A 25,040-nucleotide genomic window follows, 5' to 3' on the forward strand; every position below is an offset into this window, starting at 1 on the left:
AAGCAATCCTCGCTATCGTCTTCTCCCGCTTATACTATGCAAACTCCCTCTATCTAGGCACTCCTGCCTATCAGCTCCGAGAACTCCAGCAAATCAAAAACTCTGTAGCTAGACGCATCCTTGCCCTCTCACCCAGAGAACACCTCACCCCTGCCCTTGGAGTACTACAGTGGCTTTCCATCAGCTGATCGGTGATTTTAAGGCCTTGTGTATCACATACCGCGGTCTCTACAAGATTGGCGCAGACAGGTTTACACCCGACCAGCCCATTAGAAACCTTAGATCTTGCTCTGCACTCCTCCTTGTGATCATCCCCTTTCAACTCCACCGGATATTGGAGGATTCTCCTTCTCTGTCTAAGCTCCCAGCCTCTGGAACTCCATTCCACTGAATATGGGCCCAATGAGGTCTACATCTCCTTCAGAAAGGCCCTCAAAACCTGGTCAGCTCCACCAGCAACTTGAAGAGCTTTCCTTTTTCTCGCCCGCAACACTTATGCCTTGTCAGTCTTTGCCACCATAGTATATTCTACACAGAAGGTACAGTACAACTCTTGGAGCAGACTGGACGACTCAATCGCTCAGCAACACCAAGGGCAAAGCTCCTACTGAGCCTCAAGGTACATAGTCAAGCACCGCTTTGGTGTACACCAGCTGTAGGTACGGCCTCCTACTCTCATGCATTCGCCTCCATACACCAGACTAATACATAAAGCACAACATCTCTGCCATCAGGATGCAGCTACGACCTACAACAAATGTTCGGTCTAACTGGACACATATTGAGTCTCTTACACTTGCGCACTCTCCTGACCACCTCCCAGCACCCATCCACATGCCTGACAATCATGGGATGCTTACTGGGGCAAGGCCAGCCCACCATCTCCCTATCCCAGCCTAATGAACACACGTATTCTATTTGTTTCTGACAATTTCCCATACATAGGAATCTGGGCCCCCAAAGGCATTCACCCCAAATGTGGTTGAGACCATACTAATGGGATAAAGGTGTTCTACAAATGACATTGACCTGTTGTCATTCCCGACTGCTTCCTATAGACCATTCTATCCTTGCATGTCTAATTCCTGAATTAAGACCTCCCTTGAGTGTGAACATTAGCATCTACCAACACACAGATAGCAAATCAGGGTGGGACTGTGAGGGTTTGCCTGCCTGGTTTTAGAATTGGATCAAAGAACTACATTGTTCAAAACACTTTGTAAAGGTTCCCTTTGCCACCTGGCTCTTGAAGAAAATCCAATGCCTCTTGTTGGAGAAAAAGCAGATAACCATTTTCCTTATTTTCATTATCATCATTCGATGCCCTCAAGTGCCTGCAAGTTTCACTGTTATATATCTATATCACATGATTATATGCAGCATGCAAGACAGACCATCTTCGAAATATCACTGATGTTTGACCCTCTGTATTATTGCAGAAGTAGATCGAGAAGAACAAGGTACACACAAACAACCTTTCCTATTACATCACAGCTACTAATACATTTGATCAATTCACCCTCAACTTGAGAAAATTACACAGGCTCCCCATCCGGGTCTAGGATCTGGTTCAAAACGGCGAGCCTCGCTTACATGTCAACCACTGCCTTTATGCTAGCATACCTGGTGGCCAAACTTAAAAAAAACAGTTGGAGTGCGGCCATCCTGCACTAGGACCATCAGCAGACTGGAAACTAGACTGGCTCACAAGACGAAAACTACCAAACAGTCCTTCTCATACTATGCTGTGGTGCTCTGGGACTCCATCCCGGTAGCAATCTGGACTGCTCCAGGTCCCCTTCAGTTTGGGAACAACCTGATGACCTGGCCGTTGGTGTAACCTAGATTCCAGCTATTTTCTGCACTCCCCATCCTTCTATTGTACTGTGATAATTATTACTAATGTTTACTTCATGACTTGTTAAATTCTCGCTGCCAATGTTTTTCTCTATGAACTATAAAGTGATTTGTTTCTCCCGAGCTAGGTTCTCACTATTAAAATATATAATAATGATGATACACAAATAGTGGCCTGTGATGAATACTGCATTCTCATCACTGATGCCCAGCCTAAAGTCTTCTCCCATGTGGCCAGGGGAAAGCAGCTGCTACCTGAGCCTGACCCTCTGGGTGGTATTCTGAGGGGGATCACATGGGAGGAGATGGCTGTCGGGAGTGGTGATGGCTCAGACAGGATAGACACAGTATTCTTCTCTTGAGAAAAATGAAGAAACTAAAATGTGAAAGTTTCCAATGGCCTGCTGCCATGAGCAGAACCATTTACTTCTGAAGTCTTAAAATCTATTGCTATTAAACACTCTACGCAGAATGTGATTCCTCCTTTATACATGAATAAACTCTTTCAACCTTCTTTGACATCTGATTTTCAGGATGATTGCAATATAGGTAAAGATGTACAACAACAGGATTTACAATACTATTATCGTTGGGACTTCAACACTCAGAACTCTCCAAGTACTGGGAGGAAGAAGAAGAGCAAAGAGTTAATGAGGATTACCAACATGATCCATGGTAACACATGGTCTAGTTGTTGCCCTTTAATTATTAGCACAGAACTTTTAAAAGGAGAAACACCTGCGAGCAAGCCCAGGAGAGAGAACAAGGAGAGAACACGAGAAGGAAGTCCTGCAGAACAGGAACTGGAACGAGGGGGAAAAGGAGAAGCCAGGTCAGACTTCAGAGCACAGCAGAAAGCAGAGCCGCTGAAAAGAGCAGATGTGCAGCAGTGCACCGGAGTGAAGAGACAAGGTGCTCCTGCAGTGCCTCTCTCCATTCCAAAGTACCGGAGTGTGCTAGATGCCAGAGGAAGGGTAAAGGATTCCTGACAAGGGCCGCAGATTGGCTGGTGAGGTGATTGCAGGCAGGTTGTTCCCAGCGCTGCAGTGAAACGAAGCAGTACCTGTGTTAGCGAGGGATCACAAAGGCATCAGAGAACCTTAAAGGGGGATTGGCTAATTACAGAAGTCATACCAAAAGCAGATCTCAGATATTGCCACAACCAAGGGTCTGAGACGCCAGGGTAAACCTGTGAGTTGGCCATTTGGTATTAGTGACCCTGGGGCATTCCGACAGGTGCGTGGACATGAAAGTGAACGTTTCCCTTATCGATTAAAGACTTTTTAAGAGCAAGAAAGAGGGCAGATATGGTACAGCATCCCTGACAAGAGGGGTCAGTTGGGGAAAAACATGGAACCAGCATTGCCTCAAGCCGTAAGATTGTGAAGAGAAAGAAAGAGGCCTGAACTGTGCAATTCTCCTAACATGAGATGTTGGTTGGGGAAATTTGAAACAAGCATTGCCAAGAGTTGAAAGACATTGTTACCTTTTTTAAAAGATACCTGGCAGAAGAGTACACCAGGGGATCTATAAAAATCAAAGGGAGAATAAGAAGTGTTGTTCTTGTGACATTTCAGTTGAAGGAGTACCTGGTAAGGGACTAGACCAGGAATTCCAAAGGTTATGTTAAGTTTGCTGATTTGTTGAACTTGACAATTTTGCTTTTGCCAGCCTGCAAACTATAAAAGACTTTCTTTCAAAATATTTCAACCCTAATGGTAAAGAGAACATTTTGCTTTATCATCTTGAGGAAAAATATCCAGGAAAAAGACACTTTTTTGGGGAAACAGGGAGTTTAGGAATTTCCTTTCCTGAAACAGTTCAGGGGATGGGAAACTGGACCTGGAGACAAGGGTTGTTTTGTTAAAATTGGATATATGTGAGGTTTTGTCCAATCTAAATGAAGTGATGATAGAAAATATGATATACCTGTTTTTATTTTGTATGTATATGTTAGTGTGAGGGATAGATGCAATTGGACACAAGGTTAACTTACTTTGGTTATGTAGGAAGTGATATTGTTCTTTGGTTAAGGCAAGATGGACCTTTTCCAACCCCCATTTTATTTTAATAGACATGGCAAGTATTGGAAATACTTCAACTTTGTGTCCACCTCTCATTGTTGACCCCTCACAGGACATAGTGGGCTCACTAGACCCATCAAAACCAGGGGACACACATATACTAGTGATTGTTGACTACACCACCCGCTACCCTGAGGCCTTTCTATTCAACAGATCGTAAAACCCCTCCTTCTCTTTTGATCGAGAGTAGGGTTCCCCAAGGAAATGCTTACCGACCATGGTGGTACCTTTATGTCAAAGATCATGGGGCACATCAAAGGTGTTAAGAATCAAAACCCTCTAGACCTCAGTTTATCACCCACAAATGAATGGCTTGGTAGAGAGGTTTAATCAAACCCTGAAAAGGATTTTCCACAAGTTAGAGACGAATGGCAGAAACCGGGACATTATGATTCCATGGGCCCTATTTGCCATCAGGAAAACTGTGCAGGCGTCTCTAGGATATTCACTGTTTGAATTACTGTATGGCCGAGAGCCTCAAGGTGTTTTGATATGTTGAGAGACTTGGGAAAAAGCCATGCTACCCATTTCCCAAACAGCACACAAATAAAAATCGCATATGGAGCCTGTAAGGGATATTGTCAAAAACCATCTTGGTAGGGCACAGGAAAATCAGAAAACCTTACACGATAAACGAGCGCTAGCGAGATATTTTTCTGTTGGGTCTTAGTGCTCCTTCTTGCCGAAGAGAAAATGTTACAGGGCTTACAAGATCCTTGAAAAGGTCCATTAAACTAGCTAGTCACCCAACCAGACAGGAAACCCAGGTTTACCATATCAACCTGTTGAACAAGTGGAAGGTTGATCCTGTGGAGCATACTACAGTGACCATGGCTACCATCCTTACTGACCCTGAGCTCGACCAACAGTTCATCTTTAGCCATCTACCACTCTCCCAACAGGAAGACACCAACGACCTGTTAGACCAATTTGTAGAGGCCTTTTTTCAGACTACCCTGTCAAAGTGCAAAATGTCTATCATATCCGGATCCCGGAGGCAAGGAGGAAAATTGAGTCTGAACTCCAGGAGATGCTCATGGCTAATACCATTGAGCCCTCAAAGAGTCCTTGGTCATACCCCATTGTCCTGGTAGCCAAACTGGACAAGTCCTAGAGATTTACATCAACTTTAGAAGACTGAATTCCATTGCTAACTTTAACAATTACCCTGTGTCCCGAATTTGACAAGCTTATCTGGAAGCTAGGGTTGTTCATGTATATCTCCACGCTGCAGGCAGGTGCCCCTGAAACTTAGTGATGGGGAGAAAACAGCCTTTTCCACCCCCTGAAGGGCTCTTCCAATTCAAATTACTACCTTTTGGGTTGCACAGTGCTCCTGCCACGTTCCAACGATTAATGGACAAAATCCCAAGACCCTATTCTAGTTTCTCAAAAGCTTATTTAGATGACATTATTACCCATAGCAAAACCTGGACCAAACACATACATCATCATTAAGTTCGCAAAGGCCTTCCAGAGAGCCGGTTTAACACCCAACCTAAATAAATGTCACCTTGCCCAGTCTGTTGTAAAGTTTCTGGGTTATTTTGTGGGAAATTACCTGATTAAACACTAGACAGAAAAGGTCAGAGTGGTACAAGCAACACATGTACCAAAAGGGAACTTTGCGCTTTCCTTGCATTGACTGGCTACTTTAAAAGAATCATACCCAACTATTCCACATTGGCTGCCAATCCTACTGACAAGCTCAATAATTCCCATCCACAAAAGCTTGTCTGGGAGAGTGAAAACCAACAGAGTTTTGAAGGCCTCAAACAAATCATATGTCAAAAGCCTGTCCTAAAAATGTCTCATTTCAACCAGGAATTTATTCGACAGACAGATGCTTCTAAAATCGGAGTAGGAGCTGTACTGTCACAAGAACATGATGGCTTGGAACATCCAGTCATATACACCAGCCGGAAATTATTTCCTAGCAAACAGGCATATGCAACAGTAGTAATTGAAGCCTTACCCATGAATTGGGCAATCCTGAACGTATGATACTACCTTACTGGAAGGAAATTCCAGCTTCTGACTGACCATTCTCCCCTAACCTCGATGAGTCTGAGAAAATATTCTAGATGGTTTTTAGATCTACAAACGTTTTGTTTCTCTATTGAGCATTGATAGGGGTAAGAATAGGGCAACGTGGATCTTTTAAGTAGTTTCCCACTTCCGAATCAAGGGGATCCTCTTATTTAACGGGAGAGGTATGTGATGAATCTGGGCAATTGTAGGATCAAGCAGCATAAAAACTTTTCCAGGTTCTGACTGACGCTCTTGATCTGACCGTCGTTATGAGGATTGTATACTGATGATACCGGGCATCTATGTTGACAAGCCTCGTCAAGACCTGCCAGAATCAGGTTGTGAATTGTTGCCCTTGATCAGATACAACAATTGAGAGCAAGTTATTTATCGTAAAATATGATCAAACAATGTCAGTGTTTAGGGGCTGACGGTATTCCTTGGCACGGAATGGACATTGTGAAGTGAACCACCTCTAATACTGTGTTCTATCCTCATAGTGATGGTAATTATATGATGAAATCCATTGAAAGCATCTGCCACAGTTCTTTCTGTACAAGTAATGAGCAGAGAAGACAGACTGGTTTACCATGCAGACCTTTACATTGGGTGCATACGGAACCAGACCAGACACAACATGCATCTCCACACTGCTAGACCACTAACACCAGCGACTGAGTAGTTTAACTGTCTTCAGGAATCTTCTGGAATCTGGGCTGTGCTGAGGTTTTGGAATCATGGTACCACCATATTGCCTAGAGTTGCAAGTCTTGAGTAGGCAGGCATACCCACCCCAGATGCATCTGCGGGTCGTCTACCACTGTACATGGAATGTCATTTTCTGGCAGTGGTAAAGATGGGTTGCAGGGGCAAAGGACCCCCGTGTGCCCCAAATTACCAGGATAAAGCGTTACCCTTCCTGTAGCTTGGTCGTGGTCGGTAAGTAAATGTTAGGCAACAATTGATGTAGTAACCCTGTGGGAGACTGCACAACACTTGTCCTCTTAGTATTAGTCAACCCACCTTTTGGTATAAGACTGTACTACACAAGTTTGTAGTGTGAATAAGCAGCCAGGCTTATCTCAAGAGGGGTAAATGTGAGCTGTAGAGCTGTAGAAATGAAATTCACAAATACAAGTAGCTAAGTAACATTTAGACTCAAGGTTTCAGTTGTAAATATTTATTTAACATCCGTTTTTGAATAAGCATTTTTTTTAAATATTCTTTAGAGGGCAATATATGTAACAATCAAATATACTTTAAAATACTTTTCCAGAATCAACACAAAGCTAGTAGATACTCTTTAGAGATGCTTTTTACACACTTCCTACACCTGGAGGTGACTGCATCCAATAGGACAGTAATGGCATCTATATATCACTAGTACACTTTGCAGATTTTGAGGTTTGCAGAAAGGAAAGGTTAAATTAAGGAAAAAGGTTCAACAGGTTCTCAGGGCATGTGAATGTACTTTAATCTTCCATTGAAGTCTAGACAAAACCGTTCCCAGCAATAATAGTTTAAAGCCAGGTTATCACCTCTGAGGGACAGTAAATATCAAAGTCAGTGGACTTCAGGGAGCCAGGACAGCCAAAGTCAATTGGAGCACAGTCTATGGAGCTGAGCCACTTTGTAGTTAATAAAAGTCTTGCACAAAGTTAGAGAGTTTTGTTGGAAAATCACTTGTAGGGTCACAAGCTGTTACACTTGTGTAGGTAGAGCTGAGATCAACTCTAACAAAAAGTAGCTACTGCAAGTCGCAACTGAGAACAGCACCGCACAAGACACTAAGGTAAGTACCCCAAGTCTGTACAGTACCTCAGGTTTGAAGAAGTGGTCCAGCTGGCGTCTGTCCTGTTGCAGCAATGCATATTCTGGGTTCCTGAGCCTCAGTTGTGGGGACAAGAGAGAGGACATCTGGAGGGCTCCTGTGGCAGCAATTTGGAGGTCGGCAGCAGCTACGGCTCTTTTCGGATCAGCAGCACTTTGCAGTTTCGCACGCGGTAAACAGCACCACCGCAGATCTTGGATAACAGTTGGGCTTCCTTCACTCCTTGAGTCCTGCAGTCTGGTGAGGGAACTCGAGCTCTGGTTGTCCTGCTTCTGGAGAGTCCTGGGGAGACTCCTGGAGCTTCTGGCCGGATTGCAGACATTGCACTCGACTACAGATTTCTCGACCCCTGGCACTCGGTTCCTACAGCAGCAAAGAAGTACAGCCCATCAGGGAAGATGGTGCAGTGGAGTTCGTCTCTGGGTTAGTTGGTCCCACTAACCCAAGGGAAGAAGTCGTCCCTTCTGGAGCTTCTCTTGTTGATAAGACAAAGGAGTTTCTGCACAGCAGCAGGGCTTCACCAGGCATTTCAAAGGTCCAAGCGGATGCAGCAAGCTTTGTTCGCAGTTTCTTCGTTGGTTGTTCTTCCCAGTGGTCGACTCTGCCTCTAGTCCCAAAACCCTTGCCTTTTAAGCAGGTTCCTTCCATTCATGAACAGCTTGGGCTGTCACTCAAACAACAGGGTGGCTGTTTTGAAAGGACAGCCTGCCAGCCAATCAGAACTGGGTGCATTCAGGCAATCCTAAAGACAAAGGACGGGGGAGTTTCTGGAACATCCCTCACTTCTTGCCCTTCCAGACACAATGGAGCCAGAGGCGGGTTTCAGTACTGAAGCCCTTGCCAAAGGCAAAACGAACAAAGGGCTCAAACCTGGATTGGTGCGCAGAGTAAAACCCAAAAAAGACCTGACAAACACAAAATGGCAAAAAAAGGCCAAGTCCATTTTGACAAAATGGTCACCCATGGGTGCTATACTCCAGCTGAGGATTCAGCCTGCGATAGAAAGGCACAATGGTAGAAAAATTAAACCACTGCCACCAACCATTTAAAATGATACATGAGTAGGTAGGATAAGGGATTACTAAGTAACCCCCAGCACTCCACATAAGATGGTGTGAGATGGACCTACAAAGGGAAAAGGTAAGTAAAGTCAATTTCACTTTACTATTGCTTGGGAACAGTAGTTCACACAAGATAAGTTATTTAAATCATATGCGAAATCCAAAGGATTTCTCTGTGACACTGCACTGAAGGTCCTGTGTGTCACCATCCAAAAAGTAGATATCTATGGAGTCTTCAGACTCCAAAAACAAAGGAAACTCATAATCCAAATCGGGTCAAAACACATGAGAGAGAAAAAGGGCTCACTCACTCCAGGGTTCAAATTAAAAAGTCCAGCAGAAGAGCTGATGGTCTCTAAGGTTGAAGGGAATTAGCACAGAAAGAGAATTCTCCCTAACAGTCATGACAGTCATACATTGAAAAAAACTGGTACCAGTGGAACTGTCTAGCATTGGTATTTAGTTCATGTAAACGGATGGTCGTTCCTGGTTAACTGTGTTAGAGGAGCCACTATCCTAGAAAAAGAGCAGATGAACGCCTTTAAAAATTGACATTCCACAAGGACTGCAGTTTCTTCTTTGAAGCGGGCCGAGAGCAATCTAGGACAGCTTCACTTTGGTCCTCTGGATCCTGTTTGCAGAGAGGACAGACTACAAGAACTCTAGCTCTGTGACATGAAATGGGTATTTCTCGATGTTCACTTAGAGGGCATGTTCTCTTTGCAGCACAGTCATAATGTGCTGAATATGTCCAGGTAAGAATGTGATTAGATTAGAATATCGTCCAGATACATCATAACAAACCTGTCTATGAGATCGTTGCAGATGTTGTTCATAAAGTGTTGTAATATTGTCAAGGCGTTCCAAAGACCAAACGAGATACCGAAGTATTCGCATAACCCACATTTGGTCTTCAATGCTGTCTTCCGCTCGTCCCCGGAGCGGATATGTACAAGAATGTCGGACCCTCTGAAGTACAGTTTTGTGAACAGAATGGCAGAACGCAATTGGTCCAGTAACACAGAGATGAGCTGGGGGGGGGGGGGCGTAATTTCCTTTTCCCCGTTACCTCATTTAGTGCCCGGTAGTTGATGCAAGGCCCGCTTGGGGACAAAATCTATAGGTGAGGCAGCCAGAGACCGGAATACTGAACTAACCAGTTCTTGAGAGCAGTCTGTAGATATGGCTGCAGAACAAGTACTTCTATGCTATGAGCGTTAACTAATATATCCGATCACAGGGTATTCTTGCCCTTTCTACCAAATCAATGGGGCAATCATATGGATGGTGTTAGGGAAGAGTATCTGTTTGTTTTTTATCAAATACATCAGCAGAAGCTATGTACTCCTGTGGTAACTCAGGAGGTATGGCGCCCACCAGGTGGTAGTATCCAATTGGGTTGGGGAGCGGGGAGTCAAGGACACCTTTAGGGTGTTCTTGGGATATGTGCAAAGATGACTCCAATATCCACCTCACCGATGACTCGGAAGCCTGTGCAGTCCCGATATCACCCCAAAAAATGGGCCATCAGTGTGATCAAAAGCGATGGACTCGTTATGTGCTTGGGTAGTCACCTGCAGCAGAGTCTGGGTTTGCTCCTCCACTGGTCCAGAGCGGAGCACGGAGCGATCAACTGCACTAATGTGCTTAGGATATGGCTTCTGGCCGATCGCTACATTATGCGGTCTGGCAAATGCATAATTGATATAATTTCCTGTGAATCCCAGAATTCACTATCATCTTAGTGGAAAAGCAAGTAAACCCGGGTCCCGTCAAGGGGGGCGTGCAAGGATACATGGGCAACTGTGATTTGTTTCCTGTGGGGACACAATTGTCACTACTCGTCCCGGTACTCTTCCCTTACGGGCGAGTGTGGGTGTTTCCCTGTTTTTTCAAGGGTCTTTTAGGGCACAACCTCATAAAATGGCCTGACTGCCCGCAATATAAACACAGATTTTATGCCCCCTTTACATCACAGTGGAGGGACCGCAGGTTCCCCCACTTCTGCTCCTTCAGAGGTTGTAGAAGTACAGAGGGAGCTGAAACGTCCAATTGGAGTGTCAAGTCTAGCTGTTCAGGATAGCCGCTGGGAACAGCGGGGACACAACCAATGCATCCTTCAGGGATGGTCAAATAGGAACACTTCGGGCTAGGATGTCTTGGCTGTCAATTGGTTGAACTGGGCTAAATGGGTCAAACGACTTGAATGCCCCTGGGACAAAAATGAATAAAACAAACAAACAAAACAAATCCCAACAGCTGCAGGTCATGCGCTTGGGCCGTTTGACTGGCACCAGACATGCGTAATTTCTCCGATTAGTGCGTCACAATCATACGGGATAGGGTCAGTGGCTTCCAACAAGGGATTCGCTCACAACGCTCCAACGCCACCCAGGTGAGTCAATACAAATGCTGCTTTTGGGTTGGCATCCGTGAATGTCATAGGATGACAGAAAATTAAGCTGCCAATGGTTGCTTGTGCTCTCTCAGGGTCTGTTGCTCGCTCCTTCCGGTTTGACGCTGTTCGTCTCGGTTTGCTGCTTTTTTTGTCTCTGATTCGGTATTGCGTTTCGGCCGCGTTGGTCTGCCACTTCAGTCACAGCACGATCTCGCTCTCCCCGAGACCTCAGGGATGAGAATCTCCAGCATTACTGGAATCGCCAGAGTTGCACAGGCTCTTTGCTCACCATGCATATGTTGTGGCCCTGCTTCCAGGCGAACTCAGCTCTGCACAACAGCAGCGGCTCCTGCTCTGTGTGATTACTCTTACTGGCCACTTTCTGCCGTGCCTCCACCTCTCCTTAAAGTAACAGGTTTGCTCCTTAAATATTCTGCTTCATTCCACTGTTGGCTTCTCTCGTACATGTCTCTCCTCGCAAAAGCACACTCTCCCTCTCACCATGCAACAGAGCCCATGGCTCTGCCACCCACCTTTTCTGTGTCTGCGAAGCTCAGATCCATGCTGATAAGCCTCCTTCGCCTTCCCCACTCGGACAAGGTTCATCTGTACCTGCCAAGATACTGTTTACATTCCTCTTCTAACATCTTTGCCACAGAACCAAATGGCGCTCTGTGTGTCTCCATTCAGTGGAATGGCTTTATAATGCCAGCTAAATGCTTTCTAGCGTTTACTATTTCTCGCGCAAACCCAAGCACTACATAATGCAAACTTATTCTAGGTGCACACTCAATGCATGGTGTCTCTACAATGCATACATGTGTACATGTAACTGCAAAACATAATGTGTCTCTAAATGGCTCTACATGGCTCTACATGGCTCTGTGAACAATACCAGGCCTCATTCATTCTCTGTAGTGCCTGGCATGTTTCTCTCTCAGCCTAAGCGCTACATAAATGGCATAAAACATAATTCTAAAAGCATCTCTTTCGACATATATGGCAATAACATAACTAAGAAAACCCTTCATATAACAGGGCCTATTTCGCTCTTCAAATGCATGGTAATAGTGTGAATAGTATAATGTTACTATTTCATGTACTCCTAATCAGTACTAATTAGAATTAGATGATGGATAACTAAACAGGATGCAATGATTCCTAAAGGGTTAATACTAAATAATGGTTCTTTAACAATAGGTAATGATGGGTAATGGTGTGTAATGATTCTGGACTGATAACAAACCACGCCTCTATATTATCAGGTTCTACTTGGCAGATGGGGAGCAGTTGCAAGTGGATCTAGGTCCCCTGGCCTAAACCCTGCCCACCTGGTGCCTTCCTGCCTGCCGCTCTTTTTCACCACTTAGCGAGCCCCGCCCACCTGGTGCCTTCCTGCTTCCCGCTCTTTTTCCCCCCTTAGCAAGCCCCGCCCACCTGGTGCCTTCCTGCTTCCCGCTCTTTTTCCCCCCTTAGCAAGCCCCGCCCACCTGGTGCCTTCCTGCCTGCCCCTCTTTTTCACCACTTAGCAAGCCCTGCCCACCTGGTGACTTCCTCTTGCAGCTCTTTTTCACCACTTAGCAAGCCCCGACCACCTGGGGCCTTCCTGCTTTCCGCTCTTTTTCACCACTTAGTGTTAGGCAGAAACCTGTGCAGTTCCCTCTGGGACCACTGCAAAAGATTTAAGACTACAGGTGGTTGGCAGTAAACCCAATTGGTAGCAGTCTGTACCACCCAGATTTACCTGGTAGCTGTGGCTGAGCAGTCAGACTTCTCTCAAGAAGAGTTAGGCAGTATACAGAGTATTCACAATAGGTCAATAGAACACAGTAGAGCAAGCAGACACTGACCAGAGCTTGGTGTAAAAGAGATATAATTATTTATTTAAAAACACATCTAGTTAAACACACTGGCACCAATATTAAGCAGTTCAAAACACGGTCACTAAAGGATACACACTCCCTTCAACGATTATTAGACAAGTCTTTAAGTAAAGCAACACTTATTTTCAGACAGCGGTGAGCGCTTAACGAAGATGGCACTCTAATCAATCGGTTTAAAAGGGAGAGAAAGGCAGAGCAAAGATAGAAACAGATCCCAACACTTTCGGAAGAACACAGTATGAGAAAAAAGCAGGTTAAAACCGTAAAGTCAAAGTTAACAAGGCCGGACCCACTTTAAGAGGCTCCGGTCGAAATGTGTCCAAGGTCACACGGTTCAAAGTGCCCAAAAGTCTTGCAATAAGTTCAGAAAGAGTTGGACCAAAAAGAAAGGGACCAGTTAGATGGTCAAGGCGGCCAGCCCAGTCCAGAAGGTTAAGGAATTATTGTTACCTTGCAGCAATCTTTAGAAAGGGAGGCCTGGCGGACACGGTACCTTAAAATGGTGAGAACGCTCCAACGGGGGCAGTTGTTCCTGGCAGCGGTTGCAAGTCGGTGCTTCGTCCGGAGGAAGAGAGGATCTCGTCGGGGAGGAAAGCAGGGGTCCGTTGCACTGCCAGGGAAGAAACCAACCGCGGAGTTCTCAATTAAAAGGAACAGTCCTTTTATTCGCGGTCCAGTGGTAAGTGGCTATCCAGTTGCCGGGGTGCTTGGCACGGGCAATTCGACCACAAGACGCCCTGGGATGCGAGAAAGGAAGGTAAACTGGTTGTGCCCACCATTCAGGGGACGAAGACTCTCCAGCCGGGAGACCTCCTCTGTCGTTGGGAAGTGGTGAGTCTGTTCAGCAGGGCTCCACCGGTGGTGTCGTCGTAGCAGGCCGGCTCAGCTTCTCCCTCATCGCATTTTCAGGTCCTGTGGCGACTTCTGAAGTTCCAGTCCCAAAAGCCCTGCTTTTATGCAGCACACCCCCATTCACTCAGCCTAGCTGTCAATCAAACATGCTAAGTGGTGAGCCGGCCAATCACACAAGAGTGTGACTTGAGTTACTAAGGTATCTCAGTCCAGGGTGCCTAAACCCCCTCCCACACCACCTGTGGTACCCAGACAGAGTGGCACCACTCTTGGAGGCTTCTGTGGAGAAGCCCGCCAAAAAGTGGAACAAAGGGCTCGACCTTTGGTTTTGGAGTTACAGAGGCGAACACAAACGCCATTTTAAAACCGAGTTCTGGCAGAAAATACCAACCGGTGAATTAATATTAAATAAATAAACCGGCGGTATGTTGGAGGCTATGTTAAAAAGTATTAGCCTCGAACAATGGGAAAATCCCATAGAGATATATTCCCGGTTGAATATAAAAAGTAGTATCCACTGCCACCAGCCAAAACTCGACGAGGGGGGGACGGGACAGTGCCCCCTCGAATAACAGACCCAGGGGCAATCGAATTGCCCATACCAGTACGTCTACAATATGATGGTTTGTACTGGTTCTGTTAATAATTTGGGACTAGTAAAGCCAATGGTGACTTTACATGCCCTGGGAGACAGTAGTCAGTCCCAGGGTATGGAGTCTATGGAGGGGGCTCACTATGACACCCCCGGTGTTACTGCACGGAGGGTGCGGTGTAACACACATAGAAAAAACATATGAGACCCTATGGAGTAAAAGACCCCATAGCCCATGAAACACATTAACATTCAAAGGAACACCACAAATCATGTCCAAGAGTGGGAGAAAAAGAGTCTCACTCTTGGCAGGAGAAAAAAACAAACTTCAGAAATCCAGCAAAGCTGCTGGGGAATCATTAGGTTAGGAAATTCAGCCTAAACAGAGAATTCTCCCTAACACTTAGCAAGCCACGCCCACCTGGTGCCTTCCTGCTTGCCGCTCTGTTTCCCTACTTAAGGAGCCCTCCAGCTTCTTTTCCTTTGCAGATGGGGACCAGGTGCAAGTGGATTTAGGTCACCTGGCCTAAGCCCCGCCCACCTGGTGCCTTCCTGCCTGCCGCTCTTTTTCACCACTTAGCAAGCCCCGGCAAATTGGTGCCTTCCTGCTTGCCGCTCTTTTTCACCACTTAGCAAGCCCCACCCACCTGGTGCCTTCCTGCTTCCCGCTCTTTTTCACCACTTAGCAAGCCACGCCCACCTGGTGCCTTCCTGCTTGCCGCTTTGCTTCCCTACTTAAGGAGCCCTCCAGCTTCTTTTTCTTTGCAGATGGGGAGCAGGTGCAAGTGGATCTAGGTCACCTGGCCTAAGCCCCGCCCACCTGGTACCTTCCTGCCTGCTGCTCTTTATCACCACTTAGCAAGCCACGCCCACCTGGTGCCTTCCTTCACCATCACTGTCTTGTGGCCAATGCTGGATTTGACTTTTATGGACTGCATTCATTCACGGTGCGTCACTCTTTCTCAACTCTCATGCTGGACTTCCTTTGCATCTTGTACTCATGGTGGCCCTGAATCATGCTGTTCCCATCTTCATCTTGTATCCTGGCTTGCAACATTGTGTTACTAATGACTTCTGCAATTGTATTCGCTCTCCACTCTTGCTTCGCCACTCTTTTTGACTGCTTAATCTCTTTTCTCTCCTCCTTTCCCTTCTCCGTTTTCCTATCTCTTCCCCTTACTTTCTTCTATGCACTTACTCTATCAGAATTGTCCCTGGACCTAATATGATAGCAACCTCGTCTGTTTCCTCCACCCTGCCATTACTGTTTTTTTCCTCCCCACCACGCCTCCAGCACTATCTGAAATGTCATCAGGCCTAGTATGATAGTCGCTTGTTTTGTTCCTCCCTTTCTGCACCCCTCTCCCTCACCTTTTGTTTTTCTCCGGCTCTACCAGAAATGTCGTCAGGCCTAGTACGGTAGTGGAATGTCTGTTTCCTTTTCCTTCCCACTCTCCCCCTCCCTTTCTTATCTATGTCTTAGCTCTTGCACTATCTGAAATGTCGTCAGGCCGAGTACGATAGTTAATTTCCCATCCTTACTGTTCATGGCCTGTAAGAATGTGGTTGTATTTTCCCTTGTTCCCTCCCTTGCCTTGAAGCGCTTTGAAACACATTGTGTATAGGCGCTATATAAATAAATGATCATATCCTACAGTATCACAGAGCCGATTTATCAGGGTGTCATGATTGACCATGTCAAAGGCAGAGGAAAGGTCAAGAAGGATGAGAGCGGAAGGGGAGCTGGAATCTAGATTAGAGAGCAAGTCTTCACAGGTGTTCAGGAGAGAAGCTCCCGTGCCTCCGACTGCTCTGAAACCAGAGTGTTGGTCGTGGAGACAACCAACAGATTCAAGTGGTGAATAAGCTGGGAGATGGCCAACTTCTCCAAGAGTTTGCCCAGGACGGGGTAATGGAAATAGGTTGATAGTTTGCCAGACAGGAAGGGTCTGCAGAAGGCTTTTTGAGGAGAGGGTGCACAAGGGAGGGCTTAAAGGAGTGAGGGGGAAGGATCCAGTGGCAAAGGAGTGATTGCAGAAATCGTCCAGGGCTGGAACAAGGGAGAACATGTTGTCCTTGATGGTTCTGGAGGAGCAAGGGGGAAACCTTTTTGAGACTCTCATTGAGCGGACATGTCTAGAAACCTCATTGGGTGTTATGGGAGAAAAGGAGGAGAGTGTGAGGGGAGGGGAACGGGGGTCGAAGTGAGGCCTGAGAGGGTGAGACAGAAGGGTGTGGGGTAGAGGAGAGTGAGGACAAGATGTCCTGAGTTTTTAAATGAAGTGAGAGGCAAGAGAAGTGCAGAGGATCAGGGAAGGCATAGGAGAAGTGGAGACTGCAGTAGGGTTGGTTAGGTCTTTGCAGATTTTGAAAGGTTCACCCGTATTGTTAGTGGCCACAGAGATGCGGGCTTGGATATATGCCCTCTTGTTTGAGCAGATAGTCTGTATTGCCTTTGGAACAGGCGGCAGGCCAGTTTGTCAGAGGTTGTGCTTGAAAGCTGCCCCTCCACTCAGCTTGCGTTTCAGAGCGGCCAGATCAGAGTCATACCAGGAGTTGCACTTGGCAGCAGGCTTCAGGTGGATCCTCATAATGAGAAGGTTGGAGTTGAGAGGTTCTGAGGAGATGAGAGCAACCAAGGTGTGTCCGGCATAGCGCGTTGGACCAAAGGGAAGAATGGAGGGGGAAAGAGTCAGAGGTTGCGGAAAGAACCAAAGGCTGCATTGTGGGAGTTGAGGTGAATATTGAAGTCTCCAAGGCAGACGAGCTTGGAGGAGGTCACGAAAGAGGAGGTGATGTCAGCCCATTCAGAGAGGAAGTGGGTTCCCTAGCCAGGCCGTTTGTAGATGGCGGCCAGTGTCAGAGAGGTGTCGGGGAGACATCAAGCCTGCAGACACAGGATTCAAAAGAGGACTAGGACTACGTGGGTATGATAGTACCAGGGACCCACTCCGGCAAAATGAGGGCCACTCTGCCCCCAGGCCTGTTACGTCTAGGTTTAGAGAGGATCTTGTAACCCCCCCCAGGGAGGAGAGTGTGACAACTTGTGACAGAGCTGTACGTGAACCATGTCTCAGTGAGAGTAAGGACATCTAGGTCATGATCCTCGAGGTGGTGGCAGATGTCAGAGGAATGTTTGATGGCAGAGTGAGAATTGAGGGTAGCTAGGTGGAGCAGGTTGCCACTTTTGAAAGTCTTCGAAGAGGGGTACAGGAGTGTGTTAGACCTGTTGGAGATGGCAGAGGGAGGACCGAGAGGAGAGGCAGGAGAGGGGAGGAGGAAGTTGGTAAGAGACGGAAGATGCCCATCTAGAAGGAGAAGGTTGGACAGAGAGCCCTGGACCATGGGTGTGACATTCTGATAGATGTTAATTAAGGACCTGGAGAAGAGGAAAGATGCCAAGAGTAAATGGGAGGGCAAGAGAAAGGGGACGAGTACAGACACCATGTGAGTAACCCAGAGGGCTGGAGAGGGAATGAAGAAGGATATCCATGTGGGTCTGCCTGAAAGAAGCATTGACACAGGTGTGAGCAATGGGCAGACCAGGGTTGGAGACCAGGAGATCCTTCTTGAAATGTCATTCCAGTCTTTGACAGAGAAGTAGGATAGGTGATAGAGAAGCAGTCTTAGACAGAGGAGTAGGCTAAGTGATAGAGAAGGAGTGTTACAGAGGAGTAGGATAGGGGATAGAGAAGCAGTTGGAGAAGATGGGGGAGCTTGAGAGCACCATAGTGGAGACTGGGGTTAGGGGCATGAGAGGAAGGCACTGCAGAGCACGACCCACTAGCCGCAAGGAAGAGCATACTTTTTAAATATAATCTGCAATTAACAGATAGGCATATTCGATTTATCCTACAGGCAAGTGAAAAGCATACATTTTAAAACACAGCCAGAATTAGGAGATAAGCAGATTCAACTTTCCAACAGGTGAGTAAAGTGCATACTATTTTAAACGCAGCCAGCAATCACAGATGGGCAGATTCGATTTTTCCTAATGGTGAGGAAAATGGGCATAGATTTCACTTCCAAAATAGGCTGAAAGGTAAGGTAAAGGCTTCGCTTTTAGCATATGTAACCGTTTCGGCACACACAGATATGATATTCACAGTAGAGGAGAAAAGCTGATATTATTAGCTGAAATTCGGCTTCTATCACAGAGAAAGCTGGTTCTGCGCAAGTTGGTTTAGATACAGTTTAGATCAGGCTGGTAAGCACGCCGAGTGAAGACAGATCAACATACGAGCAAAGGAGCACTTAGGCAAGACAGAAAAGGATGCAAAGTGATTTGTGGAAGGTAATGGTTAAGTACTTTATGCGTGCTACCCGGGCAGTGTGGGGTGAAAGGTAAGGCTGCAGAGGCGTGGTGGTCTGATCTGGTGCAATATGAGCTCACGATAGCAAGAGAGCTTGTGGCGTTGCCGAGGGTACAAAGTGGGCAGAGGCCACATTCCAAAAAATTGGTGGAGCGTTTTGCATGAATGATTCAAAATCAGGCGTAGCCACAGGAGCTCAGTAACATAAAGGTAGCCAACACAAGCACATGGTGATGGGGGGGGGGGCCTTACCCATAGCCAGCGCCGTTGGCAGGTGGAAGCAAAGGACAGGGCCAGACAGAGATAGTCCTGGCCCTTTGAGGGGGCCAGTGTCGCCTGCTAGGCTCCCGGGCCGGATGAAGCATAAAGGCCTGACCCCGCCAATTAGGCAGACCTCGCAGAGCTGGAAGCCTACAGCAGCAGAATATAGTAATGCCGGCGGCCATGATGGAGGCCCTGCTGGCACTTCACAATCAGCTCCAATGTTAGCCCAAATGCAGCAGTTTAAAGTACATTGAGCTACTGACACTGCTGGTAAAGGTGGTGAGCTTAAAGGACACAATCCATATTTCTATTGGTGCTGGCCAAAAAGGTAATTCTGTGGTTGTGGGATGGTGTGTTGTTGGCTTTGGCTGCTAGTTCATCATACTTTTCCAGCTGTATTGTAGCAGTCCCATTTAAGCCTGTTTGACACTACAGTTGTGTCTTTTCAGTGTAAGACAGGATACCCTGGCAACAGATGGCATTGGTGGCCTTGACGACTGTGCCATGGCATAGTGTAACGTGACATAGCATCACTTGGCCTGACATCACATAATATAGCAGAGCAAAGCTTAAAGGCTGCAGAAATAATGTTTTGTATGCATATAAACTACCAAATGTGATCAACCGTCCTTCTCGAGCTCTTCGCTCATCCACCTCCAACTCCCTCAGGATCAGTCGCTTCTCCAAGCAACGAGTTGTTGGTAGATCTCCTTCTTCTGCTGGGACCTCCCTCTGCAACAGCCTCCCTGAAACTTGGGGAGAACCATCTCCAGTTCCGGAAGCACCTCATGACCTTCCTCTTTGTTTCTGCCTTCTCTCTTCCTCTCCCCTGCTGAACTCCTGACTGACACTGCACTGGTCACCTGGCCACCCTCTGATCTCCGTCCCAGGTCCCCTGCCCCGCCAGCTGCACACCTGCACTGCCTCCCAGGCTACACCTGCACTTCGGGGCTGTTTGTGTATCCCTACAGTGCCCCCCCCCCTGCTCATGACACTTGATGTCTGCACTCGCCCCTCCACTTGCCACATGCTGGCTGCACTTTTACCTACTGTTTTTATTTATTCTGTTTATTTTTTACTGTTGATCCTATCTACTGCACTGCCCCCTCCCCTTTCCCCTGCATTTTTCCCATTCCCACCTTCCCTGCACTTGCGCAATCTCAATGTTACCTGGCCTAGTCGGATCGTTGTCTCTGTCTTCCCTCTGTTGCCCCTCCCTTGCCTCGTCGCGCCTTGAAACACTTGTCTATAGGCACGTCATAAATGCCATATCATATCATAACTTGTGATGTTTCCAAAATGAAAAGGGTTGCCTTTGGTTGTTTAAGTTCTGTTGAGCAAGGTACAGTAACAAACCCGACAAACTCGGTCTACCTCCACCCTAGCACCGAAACACAGGTGACCACCACCCGAAGACCCACGTGTCTATACTAAATGTCTCCAAACATCAGGCCAATCCACCATATATGTCAACCGAACTCTCCACACTCCTTAAACACTACTCTGCCAGACAAAACTGAAAACCACACACACAGTTTACATTATCAACCTGTTGTGCACAATATCCACTGCTCCAGGCAACTTGCAAAATGCCTAAAATGTACACACAATGAAGATCCCTATCATTTGAGATCTGCACACGACGTTATGAAAAAGCAACCGCTCCTTGCTCCCACCCCTCCTATGTTAGTCTCATACTCCTCATTCTGAAGTGCCAAGAAACTGTGAAAATGTCAGAGGTTGTGCTGTGCTATAACTGCTGAACCCATATGCATGCATACATTTGTTTGCCAATCCCATACCCTCACCCAGAATAAATTGGCTCACACATTGTTTGTCAAGTGTTGGCAATAAAAGGCTGTAGGTTTTTATTGTACAGATATGGTTATGGCGATAACAATAATCACATATCATGATAGTAACATACTTTTGGGCACTGGGTCTTGAGGGTACCCCCTCTGGCCCGTGCCGCCACACGTGGGCAGGTTGACGGCTGACCGCGGTCCCCCCAAAAGTATCTCCTACTGGCAACCCCTGGAGGCTAGAGTTGCTGTAATTTCTCGAAAGAAATATTCCATGCCCTGTTTTGATAGATGGGTGCCGTCTTTGTGAAAAAGGTCACTCAGTGTAATGGCTGTGTGCTTTATGAAGCCCAGTCCTCTTGCTATACAGAATTCTTCTAGCCCCCTGTTGAGTTTTCTTCTAGAAATGTCCACGGATTTGTAGCAGTTGGCCCCTTGCCATTTCTTTCTGGGTAGGATGGCCGAGAAATATATTTCCGTTCCTTTCCAATTGTGTGAAATGCCTGCAAGGGAGGAACACATGTCCTCATTTAAATTTCTCTTTCCAGTGGACACTAGGTCATTGCCCCCTAGGTGTATGACCAGAAATTCTGGCGGGTCTCTGTATGCGACCAGCTCCGCTAGTGTTTCGTGGATTCTGCCCATCGTAGGCCTCTGTATCCCCACCATGAGGAAATGGTGTTTCTGAAAGGGGGCCTTTCTTTGGTCTCCTCTGCCCATCGGCCCGTCCTGAAGATAAGAGTGGCCGACTATGCATGCTGATTGGAGAGTGGTCCTCCCTTCGCCTGATGTTTCTGTATGAATGGGGGAGAAAGAAAAATGTGGGCGGCTGGCTATATTAGCTGTGGTCTGATGTATATTTTGTAACAATATGACTTCCAACCCCCTATGTTTTTTAGTTGTTGAGGAGCTAAACCTCCTTGCCATGCTGAAGTGGTGGCACCTATTCTGAAGGAGTGAGTGCCAAAACCTTTGGGGTCCCACCCTGCATTGCTGATTGCTTTCATCAGCACCCCTTTGAATTGGTAGCGGCTTAATGCCGAAGCGTCCTTGTGGATTAAAAACCTCCCCCCAACCTCGGGTCTTTGTGTGTAATAGAGGTTGGTGATACATACCGGGCAGTTTACTGCCTCATCAATGCAACAAATGTTGATAGTTCTTTTTGCCCCAGTTTTAGATTGCTGGATTTCTATGCTGCTGTCCTGTCTGACCCTGACCTCCATGACGCCCAGACCGTTGGTGGCCTTGGTGCTGGAAGCAATGAGCTCTCCTACACGGAAGGACCCGAAGTACGCCAGGAAAAAAGCTGTTTTGAACAACAATATCTCGTATGGATGCCAGCATATGGCTTCCAGCTGGTTTGCAATTTGTACCAGTTTGTTGAAATCAAGGGGGCGGCGGGTATCCACCTGGGGGCCCTCTATTCTGCCCCAACCTTTCAAAGCGTAAGAAATGAGAGCGATTTGGGTGGGGTCTTAATCACCCCGTATTTTTGAGAAATATGAGATTGCAACTAGGTGTCTTTTAGCCCAATCTCTCTTAAAGCCCTGTTCATGCGCCCATTTTAAAAATATTTCTATGTCTTTAATTGTTGTTAACTCTACATGGTTTACGCCTGTGGCTTTAAATACTGTTTGTAAGCACTTACTGTACTGCGGTGCGGTGGTGCTTGCCAGCGCTTTCCCTGCCATCTCTGTGAGGAAGCCCAGGGAGTTGTTGGCACCCGTCTTTTAGGTGCCTGGTTCTTGCTGGACATCCCGGCCTTGGCTCTCTGGCACTGGCGTTGATGCCGTTATATTGTTGGCACCCGTTTTTGAGGTGCCTGGTCCTTGTTGGGCATCCCAGCCTGGGCTCTCTGGCGCTGGCGTTGATGCCGTTATTTTTGTTTTCCCATTATTTTCCAGTATTCTGCCGGTATTGGCGTCATCTGTTCCCGGGCGTGTGGCGCTAGCTCCCGGAATCTTGGCCACTGAAAGTGAGATAAAGCATCTGCAATGTCATTATCTGTCCCAGCGATGTGCTTTGCTTTGACCACAATGTTTTCTTGTAGTGTGATTGCTGTGATGGCTCGTAGGACTTTTAGCACTAAAGAGCATTTGGTAGACCTTCTGTTTATGGAGCCTTCTAATGCCATGTTGTCGCACCAGACCAAGAGTTCCGTGTTAGCTAGCTACCTGCCACAGATGTATAATGTTAGCCAGATGGGAAATATTTCTAGGAGGGTGATGTTTTTAGACCACCCTTCCTGATGCCATGAGTTGGGCCAGTGTCCTGCCACCCACTCTGTGTCTAGTATGGCTCCAAACCCCTTGCTCCCGGCTGTATCGGTGAAAAGGACCCTTTTTGTCCATGTATTCAAAGGTGTTTGCCAAAGTGAGGTCCCGTTGAAATCCTTGAGGAAATTCCCCCAAATTTCCAGATCTTGTTTCACCTCTGCGCCTAGTCGGATGTGTAGGTGGGGTTTGGTGAATTATTTGATTTTTAGTACCAGACTTCTGGATAATACCCTTCCTTGAGGGATTATTCTAGCAGCGAAATTGAGACTGCCTGCTAATGATTGAATTTCTTTAACTGTGCCCTTGTCTTTTGTTGTCAGGGCTTGTATTTTCTCCACGAGTTCTGCAATTTTTGTTTTCGGGATCTTGCATAATTCCTGTGCAGAGTCAATTTCAATGCCCAGGAAAATTATGTTGGTGGCTGGTTTGGTCGTTTTTTCTTTTGCCAGAGGTATGCCCCACTGTGCGGCCATTCCTTCTAATTTCACCAGAGCCCGGTTGCATTCCTCAGAATTTGCTTGGCATATTACCATAAGGTCATCTAGGTAGTGTACTACCTTGGTCCCTGGTCTCTGTTTTTGGAAAGCCCCTTGAAAAAAGGAGCTGAATTGCTTGAATAGGGTGCAGGATACTGCGCACCCCATGGGGAGGCATCTGTCTACATAGAATCTGTTGTTAAAAGTAAAACCTAACCATTGCTGGGAATCTGGATGGACTGGTAAAAGTCTGAAACCGGATTCAATGTCTAGTTTGGCCATCAGGGCGTTCCTGCCACATTCCTGTATGAGTCTTACCGCCTCCTGGAAGTGTGTAGGATACTGTGGATTCCGTGTGTGGAATGCCGTCGTTCAGTGATTGGCCTTTGGGATAGGATAAATGATGAATTAGCTTAATTTTCCCAGGTTCTTTTTTGGGGCCCAGTCCTAGTGGTGATATTATGTAATCTTTGAGGGGCATGTGGCCCCAGGTTCCTGCGATCCTGCCTAAAAGCAGTTACTTCTTGATTTTGCTCTTCACTATTTGGGGGTTATCCCTTGCCGACTTTAGGTTCAATGGGATGTTCTGTCACCCTGTGCCCTTAAATGGGATGATAAAGCCCTTGGAAAAACCCTGCCAGATTGCCTCGCTGTTTTCCCTGTCTGGGTAATTCAAGAGTGCTTCTTTAAAATTGGTTGGGTTGATGGGAGTTGAAAAGGCGTGGTTGGCGCTAATCTTTTGAGTTTTTGGCTGGCAGTCTTGTGCAGTTGCTTGCTGCGTGGTCACCATTGCAGTTTGTGCAAGCGTGTTTGTACCAGCATTCCTTACCCCAGGTGCACTGGTTTTTCCCAAAATTCCTGCATGGAATGTTGGCTTTAGTAGTGTGGTTCTTGTTTTGTCTGTGGGTATTAGACTTAGCTGCCCATGGCTGGTTCTTCCGAAAGGGCTGTTCCCCCTTTTTATGTTTCTCATTATCGTTATTTCTGGAACCTTGTGTATTTTTCTTATTTTTGGAGGAGTTCTGTGAGGCCTCTTCCTCCGCTGGGGGCTCAGCATTTAACATGTACAAGTCATTTTGGGCCTAGTCCCATTCTATGGGTGGCCTCTCTGACATGCTTCTCCTAAATCTGATGTCGTATGCCAGCCAGGTCTTCCCTTTCTGAGCAACTTTCACTTCTCTTATTTTGTCCATGCAAGCCCATATTTTTCTGCCATTGTGGCGAAATTTCTCCTCGTATATTGTTGCCAAGATGGCAAAAGCCTGAAGCCAGTTGTCCCAGTTCTGTTCTACCTGGCCATTTCTGGCTATGGCTTTCTCT

At 46.7% G+C, this 25,040-nt stretch overlaps 1 protein-coding gene across 7 annotated transcripts in view; it reads left to right on the forward strand.

Annotated features, from left to right (window-relative positions):
• ARFIP2 (ARF interacting protein 2) overlaps positions 1-25,040 on the forward strand; it is a 466,032-nt gene that overhangs the window by 402,344 nt on the left and 38,648 nt on the right. The window lies entirely within an intron of this gene.

This window comes from Ambystoma mexicanum, chromosome 7q, assembly GCF_040938575.1.
Source record: "Ambystoma mexicanum isolate Mex_15411 chromosome 7q, UKY_AmexF1_1, whole genome shotgun sequence".
Taxonomy (NCBI): domain Eukaryota; kingdom Metazoa; phylum Chordata; class Amphibia; order Caudata; family Ambystomatidae; genus Ambystoma; species Ambystoma mexicanum.